This window comes from Bos javanicus, chromosome 1 (genome assembly GCF_032452875.1).
Source record: "Bos javanicus breed banteng chromosome 1, ARS-OSU_banteng_1.0, whole genome shotgun sequence".
Classification (NCBI taxonomy): Eukaryota; Metazoa; Chordata; class Mammalia; order Artiodactyla; family Bovidae; genus Bos; species Bos javanicus.
This window is the reverse complement of record NC_083868.1, coordinates 64372475-64388538: the sequence shown is the minus strand read 5'-3', so window position 1 is coordinate 64388538 and position 16064 is coordinate 64372475. Positions and strand designations below refer to the sequence as shown.

General features: G+C 43.8%; 1 protein-coding gene across 3 annotated transcripts in view; it reads right to left on the bottom strand.

The window, feature by feature from the left end:
• The window catches only part of ARHGAP31 (Rho GTPase activating protein 31), a 129241-nt gene that overhangs the window by 73027 nt on the left and 40150 nt on the right, over positions 1 to 16064 (bottom strand). The window lies entirely within an intron of this gene.

Sequence of the window (16064 nt, the reverse complement as noted above, 5' to 3'; positions counted from 1 at the left end):
CTCTAGAGCCTTTCCGGTAACCTCAGAGAATAAATCACCAAAAAACAGGACACAACGCTCTGCTGTATTGTCTAGAACTCTAGGCACCATTTTATGAGGCAAATGAAGATCGTCTAATTTCTTTGAGCTTCTGTGTTTTGGCCTTGGGAAGCGTAGTTGAGGGATATGATGTAGAGCATTTTGGAGACTAGCATCCCTCCCTTCCCCACTTTTCTCTCTGAATCTCTGACATATCACAACAAAAAGATATGCTCTCCAGAGACTGCACCTTTATCTTTGCAGGGAGAGCATTATTCTTTACACAAAATCAGGCAAAATTAACAGCGATCTGCAGTTTGTTAAAAGGTCAAGGGAAGATGATATCCAAGGTTTTATCCTGGTTTTGCAGCTCATGAATTACTTAGTATTCTCTGAGTGCCTCCTACACAGAACCAGCTTCATGCAGAGGCCAGATACTATAATTCTCCGAACCTGATCACTCCTTTCCTTACTCACCGCTCGTAGACCCTCTCTCTCGGCTCTGTCTTTAGAAGTGATCCTCACCAGATTATGTTTAAGGCTAAGGCTCAATGATAAAGATGGCATAAAGGATTATTGTCAAAGTTCTGGGCACCTTCTTAGAGGAGGAGGCAGTCAGAAATAATACTTAAAGAACGTAGGCAATTAGTAAAGAAAATACTAATTTACCATGCAGACCTATTTCTAGAGTTAGAGAAGCTGGAAATCAAATACTTCTCTATGCTTTAAATTTCTAACTTTTGTTCTCTTCACTTTTTCCTTAGCAGCTCCCAAACTGGAATTTTCTGGGATTTCTCTGACAATCCAGTGATTAAGACTCAGTGCTTGTACTGCAGGAAGCACGGGTTCGATCTGATCCCTGGTTAGGGAAATATGATCCTGTATGCCTCATGGCAAGGCCAAAAAAAAAAAAAAAAAGGAATTTTATGCTGCTTTCTTTTTGCTATAGAAAATGTCAGCAGTCAGATCTGATCCAAGGGTAGCCCAAGGATGACAGCTTTTAAATGGTAAGGCTCAGATTCTGGTCCATTTCCCTGGGTGCACAGAAGGGCTAAGGGAAGCCCCGGGGGTTCTCTGGCAGAGGGCAACAGCTTGTGCTGGAAGTAACAGCCTAAAGAGGCTCCAAATGGAAACTGAGTCTCTGCCCAAGCTTGCACACACGGAGGCCACTGTAAAGCTTCCACGAAAAGAAGAATGACAAGAAACTGGTTTTGTGAAAGATCTGTTAATCAACTATGCTCCAATACTAAAAAAAAAAAAAAAAAAATATCTGTCAGTATCAATCATAATGAGGAGAACCTAGAAGCAGAGAAATCTTCTGGGAGAGAGTCCAGGCACAGGGTAACTCAACTCCAGATCACCTGTGGTAAGCCATCCCTGATCTCCAAAAGGAGTGAGTGGTCTTAGAGCAACCTGTGCAAAATTCATACTTGACTGAGTGGGTTTTGTTTTGGTGTTTTTTAAACATCTTTTTTCTATTCCATAAACTCTATAAGAAGCTATGCCTATTTTGCTCAACTTGTAATGCCCATGATCTTGGCACACAGTCTAGTCCTCAAGCAGCACGTGGAACAAGGCAAAGCTCACACATGGATGGATGATGAAAAGAAAGGCTTGGCCAGGTACATGAACGTCATGTGGACCTTACGTAGGACATGAGGAGATGGCACTGTCTGAGCAAGGACCAGATTAGATGCAGAGTACAGATTTGTCTTCAGGGCTCTCTTCCTTCCCAACTCCATATTTATTTTCTCCTTCCCAACTGCCCCATCCTTATGTGCAAGCATCTGCTCCATACCTCATTCCTGTTTTCCATGCTTGGTCAACCAGAATCTTTAGAATTTTGGAATGTCAGAATTGGAAGGGACCTTAAGATCACCTGCTTGATTCAGTGTCAGGAAACTGAGGCTCCAGGTATTTGGAGACTTACCCAAGGTCACAGCTGGACAGCGGTAAAACCCTAGCATTAGAGGGAGACTGAGAAAAGGGTATCGGAGTGTTGAAAAGTGATTAGGACTTCCTTTCTTTCCGATTTGGTAGATTAGAGTTTAAATGCCTGGTAGGCCTCTCTCTGGCCCAGACTGACTAACATTTTGGTGTCAGAAGTAATTTAGGATATTTAAGTTGAGGCACACCCTTAGCAGTCAAATCAAATTAAGTATGTTTATCAGATCTTCACGTGTAAAACCCTGTGCCAGATTCTGTGGATTCAAAGAAGTATCCTGTACTTATAAGATCCTGTCCCTGACCTCAGCTTACAGTCTAGTTAGTCCAATTACATGTGGTTAAATTGTGGGTAGAACAAAAAGTCAGGAAGAGCCCTTTCTTGTTCATACTACAGCTGTCAGGCAGGAGTCAGCTGGGTTTAATATCTTTCTGCAGAGAGAGGAAAGGGAGTCAGCTGCCAGAGGCTGACTCTTCCTTCTATAAATTTGCTTTCTCTGCTTAAAAAGTGACTAGCTAATCCTGAGCAAGGAGGAGGGGTTTGCTTATTGTTTTAAAGACTCCACAATTCCTGTTTAAAGAGGGTGTGGACTTGCAATGGCTTAAATCCCCTGAAGACAGAGAGACAGAATAGCAAGCAGCCTTTGAGGGTGCTCTCAGAGCAGAGTGGCAGGAGAGGCCAGGGGACACAAAGGAAAGCAGGCCTGAGCCGGTAGAGATGGGGGACCTCCCAGGACGATCAGCTCTGTACGGAGGATGGAGCAGTTCTGGTGCCCCAGGACCCAGCGGAGGGTAGCTGACTGCCCAGACGCAGGCCATGTGACTGACTCTCCATCCAGGGGATCTGAGAGGGATTGAAGGGGCAGGCAGGAAGCAGGTGCCTGGATGTCCACACAAAAGAGGTGGGTGAGAGCTGATGGACCCTTCACGACTCAGTCTCGAGTGCAGACTTCACGACATATGTCCCGCTATCTTGGTTTGGAGCCACTTGCTTAGCTCACCCAGTGGTCCTCTCTTGCTTACCGTCTCTCAAGCATCCGAGCAGAGAGGCACAACAGGGAAGAGAAGAAGCTCCCTGCTTTGGAGAAGGAAATGGCAACCCGCGCCAGTATTCTTGCCTGGAGAATCCCATGGACAAAGGAGCCTGGCGGGCTACAGTCATGGGGTCGCAAAGAGTTGGACCCGACTGACAACTATCACACTCTCAGTGGTCCTCTCTCATTTACCTTCTCTCAAGCATCTGGGAAGAGACACATCAGGGAAGAGAAAAAGGTCCCTGCCTTAGTTGTCTACATTGTTCAAGCTGTGCTCATGTCCCATCCCCTTCGCAGACTCGTCTGTCCATCGAGTTTGGATGTCCATCGGGTATGTTTTGGCACCCACTCTGCACTTTGGGGGCTGCACACTAGTTGCCAAGGATGCCATGGAAACAACAGGCCCCCTCTTCAGGGAGCTTAGAGTCTATGCTGCTGCAGCTTAGTCACTTCAGTTGTACCTGACTCTGTGTGACCCCGTGGACTGTAGCCTGCCAGGCTCCTCTGTTCACGGGATTCTCCAGGCAAGAATACTGGAGTGGGTTGCCATGCCCTCGTCCAGGGGATCTTCCCAACCCAGGGATGGAACCTAGTTCTCCTGCATTGCAGGTGGATTCTTAACCAGGGAAGCCCTTAGAGTCTATGGAGTGGGGAGGGCAGTTCATCTAAATGAATCTCCTCCTGTACTATGCCTGCTTAAGAGCACGGTGTCTGGAGGTTTTAGGCCTGGATTCAAATCCTCCCACTGACATTTCTGGCCAGTGAGATGGGCATGTCTCCTGGAGATGGATGCCATAATCCAAGTGTGACTGCTGGCTTCCAGGTTCTGCCTGCCTTTCTGTGTAATTACCGACAGTAATTCCTTTCACTTTAAAATGTTTCCCAATTTGGGTCAAGAACTATATGGTTAGTTCAGTTTCCTGAACTATATGGAAGGTTCAGTTTCCTTATTGGTAAACTGGAGTTAATAATGAAGCCTATCTCATAGAGTGGGATTTAAATACACTTATCTGAAAAGTATTTGCAACAGTATCTCAATAAACTTCCAGTACATATTAATAATTGCCACTGTTATTTGCCATTGTTATTCGCATAGTGACCATCATGCCATCGGACTTGGTCTTTCCTCCACCATGAGTGGATCCTTACATCCAGGGCTGTTTTACTCCTCTCTGGATCCCTAGCACCCAACACAGTGGTGATTCTGACTCTACGTCTGTCCAAAGGCTTACAGGCTTTAGCCACACCAGGGTGCACTTGCAAAACAGCTGATTGGTGACCTGCCCCAAAATGTTGCTTCCTACTTTGCATAAGACTGAATCACGGGAGAATATTAGAAGGATATTCTTCTAATTCCCTTTCTGAGTAGGGTTGCTGGAAAAAATACAGAGGACCATTTAACTTTGAATTTCAGATAAGCAACGAATAATTTTTAGTGTAAATATGTTCCCAATAATGCATGGAACATACATGAAAACATGATTTGTAATTCACCTGAAACTCAAATTCAGTTGAGTGTCTTATTTTTTTTTTTTAATTTGCTAATCATGGTGACCTTATGTTTGAGTCCATCTCCTCCTGTTTGCTGTCCCTTCCCCTCCAACAGTGTTCTCATTAAGCCTCATACTCACAAAGTCACATCCATAAATCTTCCCTGACTCCTACTGACCAACTTGCAGAGTACATCATGAGAAACGCTGGGCTGGAAGAAGCACAAGCTGGAATCAAGATTGCCAGGAGAAATATCAGTAACCTCAGATATGCAGATGACACCACCCTTACAGCAGAAAGTGAAGAAGAACTAAAGAGCCTCTTGATGAAAGTGAAAGAGAGTGAAAAAGTTGGCTTAAGACTCAAATTCAGAAAACTAAGATCATGGCATCTGGTCCCATCACTTCATGACAAATAGATGGGGAAACAGTGGAAACAGTGACAGACTTTATTTTTGGGGGCTCCCAAATCACTGCAGATGGTGACTGCAGCCATAAAATTAAAAGACACTTGCTCCTTGGAAGAAAAGCTATGACCAACCTAGACAGCATATTAAAAAGCATAGACGTCACTTTGCCGACAAAGGTCCATCTAGTCAAGGCTGTGGTTTTTCCAGTAGTCATGTATGGATGTGAAAGTTGGACTATAAAGAAAGCTGAATGCAGAAGAACGATGCTTTTGAACTGTTGTGTTGGAGAAGACTCTTGAGAGTCCCTTGGACTGCAAGGAGATCCAACCAGTCCATCCTAAAGGAAATCAGTCCTGAATATTCTTTGGAAGGACTGATGCTGAAGCTGAAACTCCAATACTTTGGCCGCTTGATGCAAAGAACTGACTCATTGGAAAAAGACCCCGATGCTGGGAAAGACTGAAGGCAGGAGAAGAAGGGGACGACAGAGGATGAGATGCTTAGATGGCATCACCAACTCAATGGACATGAGTTTGAGTAAACTCCCAGAGTTGGTAATGGACAGGGAGGCCTGGTGTGCTGCAGTCCATGGGGTCACAAAGAGTCGGACACGACTGAGTGACTGAACTGAACAGAACTGAGGCCTATCCATGGGACACCTCTCACAATTTAGCTCCCTCCAACAAGAAGAGGAACTGAGAAAGGGGTGGGGATATGTCAGGGGGCCAGAATCCTCGTTGGGTCAGAGGCATCTGAATGTCCAGCAGTGCTGGTGGGCTCCCCTCCCTGTAGAGATAAGGTGAGCTATTTCCCCACCTTGTCTCTGGGGGAAAAAGGAAAGAGAACAAGGATGAAGCCAGTCCTGACATCCTGATCAGGGTTTCTATTCCCAAAGGTTTCTTTGCTTCAAAGCCTGCCTCTGCATGTTCCCACCTCCTAGTGGCCCTTCCCTTGGCTACCAAGTATATTTTTGATTGTATGAGTATGTGGATGGGTAAGAATATTTTTGAGCACTCTTTTAGAAAAGGAAGGAGCAAGATACTAGGGTATCCTCTGACTTTAAGGAGTGTAAATTTTGGGAGTACCACCTACTTTTTTCCTAGAACATTTACTGTGTGCCAGGTACTGGGCTAAGCATCTGGTATGTATTACTTCATCCAATCCATACAAGCCTGCAAGGCAAGTTTAACTACCCTCATTTTACAGTGAGAAATGAGGATCTGAGAGAAGTTTACTGCCTTGCTGAACATCATTTGGTTAGCAAGTGGTAGAACTGGTACTGAAGCTGAATCTCTCTGACTCTGAATCCCCCTCGTAATTAGCTTCCCACTTTGCTCTTTTTTCAGAATATACCTTGGCACCTACTAGGTACTCAATTTCTATTTCCTGAACAAAGGCTTGATTGAATGTGTAAATGAATGTATCAAGAGCCAAGGAGACACACTTCTGTAAACTTCACCAGGCAATGATGATCAAAAGAATGATTTGCCATGATGTGTCTATAGATTTTTTATTTAAAAAATTCATCAAAGTATAATTCGTGTTCATATATTTCATGGCTACTAATTTCATTACAATATTTGCCCTACTTGTTTTTAAATGAAAATGTTTTGGTGATAGGTCCTGAGTCCCACAGACCTTGATGCTCCTAGTTATAGCCTGCATTTATTACAGTGTTTTGGGGAAACATCCCCGTGTAATTCAGGAGTCAGCTGGCTTTTTGAGGAATCATCCTTGTGGGATTCTCAAATCATAGCCTCTGGCTGGTCACTGCCTTTTTAAGAACTTTACTGAAACATGCTCTGACCTTCAATTTTATGTAAACCAGCAGTAACCAACTCTCTGCATAACTCTGAGTATTCTACTGAGAAATTTATTTTTCTTTTGATCTGGATGTACATTTGGTATTAATTTTTTTCTTGGTGTGTTTCCATTTACACATGAATGACCTCAGTCTGTTTCTAGCAGAGCACTGCTACAGCTGGATGAAGATGCAGAGCTTATTGAACAGAATCAAATCCTTGAAGCTGCTGCCCTAGGATAGAGCTGTTTTCTCAAAGCACATGCAGTCACAGCACACACTCTGTTACACGCAAATACACATACACTCTCTGAATCACAGGACATCAGACTGTGAAACACAGATGGACTTGACTTTGAGGAATGTGACAATGAATATTAACAAAGTAAAACAGTGATCATCTTAAGAAAAAAGTGGTGGGGACTAGGTTGGGTACAAGCTGTGATATGCAGTCTGATATGGTTTAGAGCAACATTTTGGGAGAGTCCAAAGCTTCCAAGTCTTGTGTCGGAAAGTGAGAGGACAGCTGGGAGACTCTTGAGAGGTGGCAGGAATGTCTTGGGCATGGATTTCTGGTTCTTACATAACATCAACGATGGGCTTTTCAATCCAGATATGGGTTTGGACAAGCATTAGCTTACTTAAGAGAAGAGCTAGGCAGAATAATAAATATGGGATTGTCTCATATTCTTGGCCACATGGTCAACAGCAATCAACTGCTCCAGAAAGAGTCACTTACATTTCTCCTGGAGGCTGCTGCAGCCTTGACCAGTGTGTGAAAATGATACCCACATTCACACTGTGAGACTGAGGCTAGATACCTCATGTCTGTGGATTTTGATCTGATCCTCACAACACCCTCATATCATCATTCTCACTTCCTGAGGAGGAAACTGAGTTTCAAAAAAAGAGGTCCCTTGTCACATCATGCAGTCGGTAAGTGGCCCAGACTCCATTCACCTCACCAAGCTGCTACTATTTCGATGGCTAATGCGATCAAATGGTGCTGATCTGAGCTACTCCTGTATCTAACTAGTCACTAAGTTCTACTGGAAGTATAGACTGAATTTGGAAGAGCTGGATCTGGAGACCTTTGTGGAGTTCCAAATTTGGGGATACAACTAGAGCACCGAATTTACATGATAAAATGAGAAGAGAACAAGTCGCCTTAAGGGATGGCCACTGGGATGAACTATGCTCTTCTGCTGGCTAAATTACTAATTTCTGCACATCAGACCCTCAGTGTCTGCCATAAACGTGTGGCTCAGCAAAATTAGAAGTGACTACACGACAAGTATCTCATTGTAGTTTTTAAGCTGCATTTCCCAAGTGGCTAATGTTGGTAAATACTTTTCATGTATTTATCCATCTGTACATCCTCTTCAATGAAATGTCTGCTCATATCTTTGGTCTATTTTCTAATTGGATTGTTCTAGGTTTTCTTTTTTTTATTGCCAAGTTTTGAGAATTCTTTATATATTCTATATACGAGTCCTTAGTCAGATATGTTTGGGAATATCTTTTCCCCTTCCATAGCTTGTCTCTTATCTGTTAACCAGAATCTTTTGCAAAGCAAAAGTTTAGAAACTTTTTTTTTTTTTTTGGCCATGTGGCACAGTATGTGAGATCAGAGATCCCCAACCAGAGAGAGAACCTGTGCCCCCTGCAATGGCAGCACAGAGCCTTAACCAATGGGCTGCCAGTGAAGTTCAAAAGTTTTTAATTTTTTTTCTTTTATGGATCATGCTTTTGGTGTAAAGTCTAGGAATTCTTTACCTAGTCCCAGATCCCAAAGATTTTAATTGATTTTCTAAAAGTTTTATAGTTTTGCATTTTACATGTAAGTTCATGATCCATTCTGAGTTAATTTTTATTTTTTTGCCCCTCAGCACAGCATGTGGGACCTTAGCTCTGCAACCAGTGACTGAACCTAGGCCCCCTGCATTAGAAGTGCAGAGTCTTAACCACTGGACACCAGGGAAGTCCTGATTTTGAGTTAACTTTTGTGTAAGGTTTAGGTAGAGGTTTATTTTTCAAACTCTGAATATCCAATTGCTCCAGTACTATTTTTTTTTAAAAGGTTATCCCTCCTCCACTGTATTGCCTTTGTATCTTTGTCAAAAACAAGTTGGGTGCACTCATGTGGGGCTATTACTGGGTCTCTATTCTGTTCCATTGGTCTGTGTGTCTGTCCCTTTGTCAGTACCACACTCTCTTTCTCCTGTAGCTATGTACTAGGCCTTAATATTGGGTAGAGTGATTCTTCCCATTTTCTTCTTATTTTTCTCAAGATTGCTCTATTTTAAGACCTGTGTCTTTCCATATATACTTTAGAATAAGCGTGTCTTTGTCTACCAAAACACCTTGCTGGGATTTTGATAGAAATTGCATTAAACATATAGGTCAATTTAGGGGGAAACTGACATCATTTCCTGTGGTGAGGCTATAAGAACCTTTTTGTTTTTATTTGTTTCCCTCTCTGTTCCTATAACTGCCACCCACAGGAGAACGTCATTAGTTCATGTCTGAATTATTTGACTAACCTTGTAACTTGCCTTTGGATTGTGCTCCTCTGTTCTCCCCCATTCATCCTGCACATTGCTGCTGAAATGCTGGACCTCGAACCCTCCTCCACAAAGTTCTTGTCTGGGAGTCTCAAATGGCTCTCTACTCAAGTTTACCCTCTCTGCAGACTCCTGAAACTTCCACTTCTCATTCATTCTTGATATATCCAGTAACTCATGACTCTGGACTTTTCCCTATTCCTAGAACTTAGTCAGGAACTCCTTCCACGTTGCCAAACTAATCTGTTTCCATTTGCTTCTACCAAGTCAAGCTCACTCCATGCAAGAAACATTCCCTAAATAACTCAGTCACCTTGCACGTGCTCATATACAGTGGCACACCAGCATATCCGACATCCAGAGCAGGTCCTTTTTAATACCATCTTCCTTTATGTAATGGAATTACTTTCATTGATAAACATATAATAGTAATACAGTAATAACTGTTATTTTCGTTATTTGTTCTTTAATTTTACATCAATTTACCTGCAAAGGAGAACAGAATTCTATTTTAAAAATATTCATGTTCAGTAAACTATTTCATGTATGAACTACAATTTGCACTTTTGAAACAAAAATATTATACCTTGCCATATATTTTGTTTAATATAAATATTAAACAAAAATATACTCTACTTCACTATTTTAAATTTTGACCACAAGTATAAACCTTAAGTGCTCATATAATGAATTAAGTTTGGTTTCCCCGTATTTGTAATCACTGTGCTGTTGCTGTTTATGTGACATCTGCTGTTTAAATGCAGGGATGTGTAAAACCACTGGGGCTGAAGACATAGACTGCACCTGAAACAAGCTCAAACTATTCAAACCAATATAAACTGTTAAAATGAGCACCTGTAGTTGAATCCTCCTGTGTTAGGGGATGGCTGTAAAAGTTAGTGGTCTCCAAGTCAATGTCCATGTAGAATACAATATTTATTAAAGGATAAGTATTAAAAATGTACTAACATACTAAATATGCTTGCATATGTATTATTAAAACTCACGGTCCCTCAAAACGTTAAACATAGAATCACAGCATGATTCGGCAATTCCACGCCAAGATATATACCCGAGAAATAAAGACGTACATCTGCTCAAAACCTCATACATGAATAAATAAATGGTGGCATGTCCACACAAAGGAATATTACATGACAATAAAAAGGAAGGAAGTACTAACACATGCTACAACTGAGTAGTCCCTGAAAACAGCCTGTTAAAACTGAAATAAAACTTTATATAGTTAAATGAGTTTCCCGTAGATTTTTTGTTCAGAAATGAGTGTTTTTAAACTCAACCCCAGGATTCAGATTTGCTGTGCAGTTGATCAGCACAGAGCACCCTATACTGATGAACAGTCCATAAACGTCTGCTGCTCTTTCCAAACTCCAAAACAGTACAAGTCCCCTGTTCCTACGGCTTTGGAGACACTGATCCCATGATTATCCCACCCTCGACACCAGCCATGGCCCAGTGCCCCTGGTCCTCTGAGTCTGGATCCCCGTGGCAGCATGGCTACCACATATGGCCCCTCTCTTGACTGTGCCCCAAGTCTGTGGGAGCCTGTGTGTTCTCCCCCTCCACATTCTTCTCCTCTGATATTCCTCATCCCCCTACTCACAGTGCCACCAGCTCCAGCTCAGGACAACACATTTCCCCAGAGGTTCCCAGACCTACCTGCTACTCCACCAGCTCAAAAGAGATTTTGTCTCCACTTTGAGGGTCAGGGTTAGCTAGCGTTTTTGGAATCCTGACTTGCCTCCTGTCAATGTCATGAATGGTGGTTGGTTCTTACAGTGCTATAAGTGCTATTTTTAAAGGACTTTCATGTACACTGCCTCCTGTAATTCTTGCACTTTTTAGGAGCTACACATTTTTCTAGCTCCTAGAACACTTTCTAGACATTTTCTCAATGTTGGTGATAAAACTGAGGTTCAGAGAGGTTAACTAACTTATCCCAAATCACACAACCAAGAAGTGAAGGAGCTATGATAGAAACCTATGGTTTCTGCTTCCTCTTCCAGTTCAGTATTATACTGGAGAGGAGTAAACCACAATGAAATTATAAGTCTGCATAACTTTTGTTGATTGGTCTTGGAGCCTAACCACCATTATAGACCTTTTTTTTATCCTCTCTCATGGGAAAATGCATTTCAAATTCCAAGCATTCAAAGTACAAGTGTTCCTCTAGAGCATAAGTCATTTTTAATTTGAGGGCTGACTATCGTCTCTCCAACGAAGTTTCATTTTTATTCATTCCATTATTACACTAGTCAGGACCCAAATGGAAGATTCAAAACAAAGACTCTGGAGTCAGGCTTGGGCCTGCCACTTATGAGATGTCACCTCAAACAAATTATTTAACTTTTTGAGCTTCAGTTTCCTCCTCTGCAGGGCAGGTTAACATTACACACATAGGATTATCAGGAGAATTAATGAATAGGCAGGCAAGTAAAGTGCCTAGTTCAATGTTTGGCACTGAGTCCATCTGCAATAAATGTGTAATATTGTTTTAAGCGTGGAGTCAGGCTCACTACAACCCAGAATATATCCCCATTGGCCAGGAGGGGCCCTTGTTTATCCTGCTGTGCAGGAGGAATTAGCAAAAATGCCTCCTTTCACTCTTAAGATGCCCCAAAATGGATGATAAATTATATGGTCACCTTACCTGCAAATGGCTGGCTAGTGGGGCCCAGGAACGGTGACTTCACAGGATCATACAACCCCAAGGCCAGAGCTCCATAATTATACGAAAGTTGGGCCTCTGTCAGGAGCATCTCACCAGGGAGCTGAGAGCTACTGTTTGGATGTTTCCAGAAGCAAAGTTGAGGCTCTGAAGCCAGGAAGAGAGCTCACAGGGATTAGGGAGCCCAGCCAAAAGAACCGACAGTCACGCAAATGTCTGGTCAGCCAGGAGTCCTGCCAAGGAGCCAGGCCACAAGGGCAGGGTGGGGGCTGGAGATGAGGCCAAGTCGGCAAGCCAAACAGGAGGTGAGGGTGAGCCAGGAGACAAAGTGTCAGAGATATCAGTATGGGAGGTCAGCAAGGTGCCAGAAGAGCAATGGGTCTCACTGAGCATGGAGGGGGCACCTGGGCATTAGGCCCCTGTGGTATCTGGCTCCATCCTTCCTCATCTTTAAAGGAGCTGAGGCATTGTCTAGGGCACATCCGGGTTGTACCCTCCATGACATCATATATGTGTCAGGGTTGATCAGTGATTCTGAGACTGCCGGAGGTAACAAAGACTAAACAAAATGTTGGGGGACTTCCCTGCTGGTCCAGTGACTAAGACTCTCCTCTCCCAATTCAAGGGCCCGAGTTTGATCCCTGGTCAGGGACCTAGATCCCACATGCTGCAACTAAAAATTCTCATGCTACAACTAAAAAGATCCGATGTGCTGCAACAAAGACTTGGCACGGCCAAATACATAAATACATACTAAAAAATAAAAAAACAAACATAATGTAAGCTGCGCCATTTAAATCTCCCAAGGCAACGTTTCCTCCATCTGCTCATGTCAATTTGCCACATTCAATAAACAGAATTGGCAGCATATTTTAATTTTACCTGAGTACTACTCACAAAGTACTGACTTCTCATGAAGTAGCTATCTTGTAAATGAGGAGTCATGATTAAAACCCCTACTAATCAAGAGGCAAGCTTGATTAGAGAGAGGAATAACAGGGTGGGAGTCAGAATCTGCTTCTATCCTGGTTCTGCCTCTTTGTGACATTCATTTTATTTTTTTCTTTTGAACATTTTGTTTTGTATTGGGGTATAAGAAAAGTTATGACCAACCTAGATAGCATATTAAAAAGCAGAGGCATTACTTTGCCAACAAAGGTCCATCTAGTCAAGGCTATGGTTTTTCCAGTGGTCATGTATGGATGTGAGAGTTGGCCTGTGAAGAAAGCTGAGCACCAAAGAATTGATATTTTTGAACTGTGGTGTTGGAGAAGACTCTTGAGAGTCCCTTGGACTGCAAGGAGATCCAACCAGTCCATCCTGAAGGAGATCAGCCCTGGGTGTTCACTGGAATAACTGATGCTGAAGCTGAAGCTCCAATACTTTGGCCACCTCATGTGAAGAGTTGACTCACTGGAAAAGATTCTGATGCTGGGAGGGATTGGGGGCAGGAGGAGAAGGGGATGACAGAGGATGACATGGCTGGATGGCATCACCAACTCGATGGACATGAGTTTGGGTAAACTCTGGGAGTTGGTGATGGACAGGGAGGCCTGGCGTGCTGCGACTCACAGGGTCGCAAAGAGCCGGACACGACTGAGTGACTGAACTAACTAACTAACTAACTAATAGCTGAGTAGGGTTTCTCAGGTGGTGCTAGTGGTAAACAACCTGCCTGCCAGTGCAGGTGATGTAAAAGACTCGGGTTTGATTCCCGGGTCGGGAAGATTCCCTGGAGGAGGGCATGACGACCCACCCCAGTATTCTTGCCTGGAGAATCCCATGGACAGAGGGGCCTGGTGGGCTATAGTCCATGAGGTCACAAAGAGTTGGACAAAACTGAAGCAACTCAGCACACATGCATAGCCAATTAACAATATTGTGATAGTTTCAGGTGAACACCAAAGGGTCTCTGTGACATTGATTCTTGAGATGAGTCATTTCATCTTCCTGGGCTCATTTCCCCCAATTGTCAACAAAGAAATAATTGTTGTGAAGGTAAACAGAGAGTCCTGCAATGGGAGACCTGGGTTCAACCCCTGGGTTGGCAAGATCCCTGGAAAAGGAAATGGCAACCCACTCCAGTGTTCTTGCCTGGAGAATCCCCATGGACAGAGGAGGCTGATGGGCTACAGTCCATGAGGTTGCAAAGAGTCAGACACGACTGAGTGACTAAGCACATGGGTAGTCAAGCACTACAAAGACTGTGGAGTGCTATACAAATACAAGTTAGAAAGATGATCATGTGGCAATTTTTTTTTCTAAAGTAGACGTTCATGATTTGTATTTAAGAAAGAAGCTCAGAAACATAACACCAAATTTAAATAACATAGCTGAAAGTGAAACTGTTCGTCGCTCAGTCTTGCCCGACTCTTCATGACCCCATGGACTGTAGCCTTCTAGGCCCCTATGTCTGTGGAATTCTCCAGGCAAGAATACTGGAGTGGGTTGCCATTCCCTTCTTCAGGGGAACTTCCCAACCCAGGGATCAAACCTGGGTCTCCTGCATCGCAGGCAGGTTCCTTACTGTCTGGGCTACTATGGAAGTCCCAAATAACAGGTGAGGGCATCCCTGGGTGGGCTCAAACCACCAACCTTTCTGTTAACAGCCAAATTCGCTAACTGATTGCATCACAGACTCTCTTACCGAGCACAAGGTCTTAATGAACAGGTTCTGTTATATTAGAATCAGGACAATTTCAAACACCAAAGAAATGCTTCTTGAATAAGTTACTGGGAGTCGCTAACCACACCTACCTTTGGAAACAGAAAATATAATATCATTCCCCAAAGTTGGGGTAGATACAGGATAACAGGCCCATACTAGAATATTAATACTAATGGAATTTCAGAGTCTAGTTTTGAAGAAGGATGATCTTTCCCTTCCAACAAACACACTTGGTTTGAACCAGAATGCTGAGTTGATCTGTTCTGACCCAATATGTCAACAGATGGAACAAGCAGCACCTTTGATCAAAGCACCATAGTGTTACAGAAAACGTGTGGGCCCTGGAATCCGATGAGCCCGGGCTCCTTTCCAAGCTGGCCCTGACTGCTTCTCTATGACTTAGGCAAGTTATTCAGCCTCACTGAGTCTCGGTGCTCTCACCTGGAAAATGGAAGTGGTGGTAGCCACCTAATCTAGTTGCTGTGAGACCTGAACTAAGTAACATCTACCACAATTCAAGTACAGTGCCTGGCACAGGGAAACGGGGTGGGGGTGGGGCGGGGGGAGAGATGGGGGAACTCACTGTCACTGTGAAAACACTCTGACCTCTGCCTTGCACTGCCAGGAAGTCCGGGACCAGGACCACGGCAATTGTCTGCTACTAGTTAATGTGAGTGAGTGGTGAGATAAGGCTGCCAAAAAAGCTAACCCACCCCAGGCCTTGCAAATGGAAACATAGGGTCTGGAACATGTGTGTGTGTATGTGTGTGTGTTGTGTGTGTGTGCGTGTGGGTGTGTATGGGGAGCAGGGAGAAGGGGAGAAAGAGACCCATGTATTCTGCTTCAGTTAGACCACATCCCACATCTGGAGCTCCAGGCGTAGCTTACAAATGCCCTTCTTAAAATACAGGGCATCCAGAGGAAGGTGACAAGGAGTCCAGCGGGTGTGAACACTGCCTCATTTGGAGAGTGGTTGGAGAGTTGGAGGGTTGAACCCAGAAAAGACAAGTCTTAGGACAAAGTGAGAACTGTTTCCAACTAGGTAAAGGGTTTCCTGCAGAAGTAGGTGAAGACATATTCCCGGTGAGTCTGAAGAGCAAATCAGGACCCAGAGGTAGAAATGACAGACGCACTGTGTGGCTCAAACGCAGGAGTGACTCCCGATCACCAGGAGCTCTTTACCCAGGGAAATGTCACCTCACCAACACTAGGATCCAGGACTTCTGCCCTGGGCATGGGGGTGATCAACTGCCCTTCGAGGGCCCGTCTGAGTCAACTGGCCCTTAACAGAGTCCTGGATCTTATAATCCTGTTATATGGCACCCCACTCCAGTATTCTTGCCTGGAAAATCCCATGAACGGAGGAGCCTGGTAGGCTACAGTCCATGGGGTGGCTAAGAGTCAGACACGACTGAGAAACTTCACTTTCACTTTTCACTTTCATGC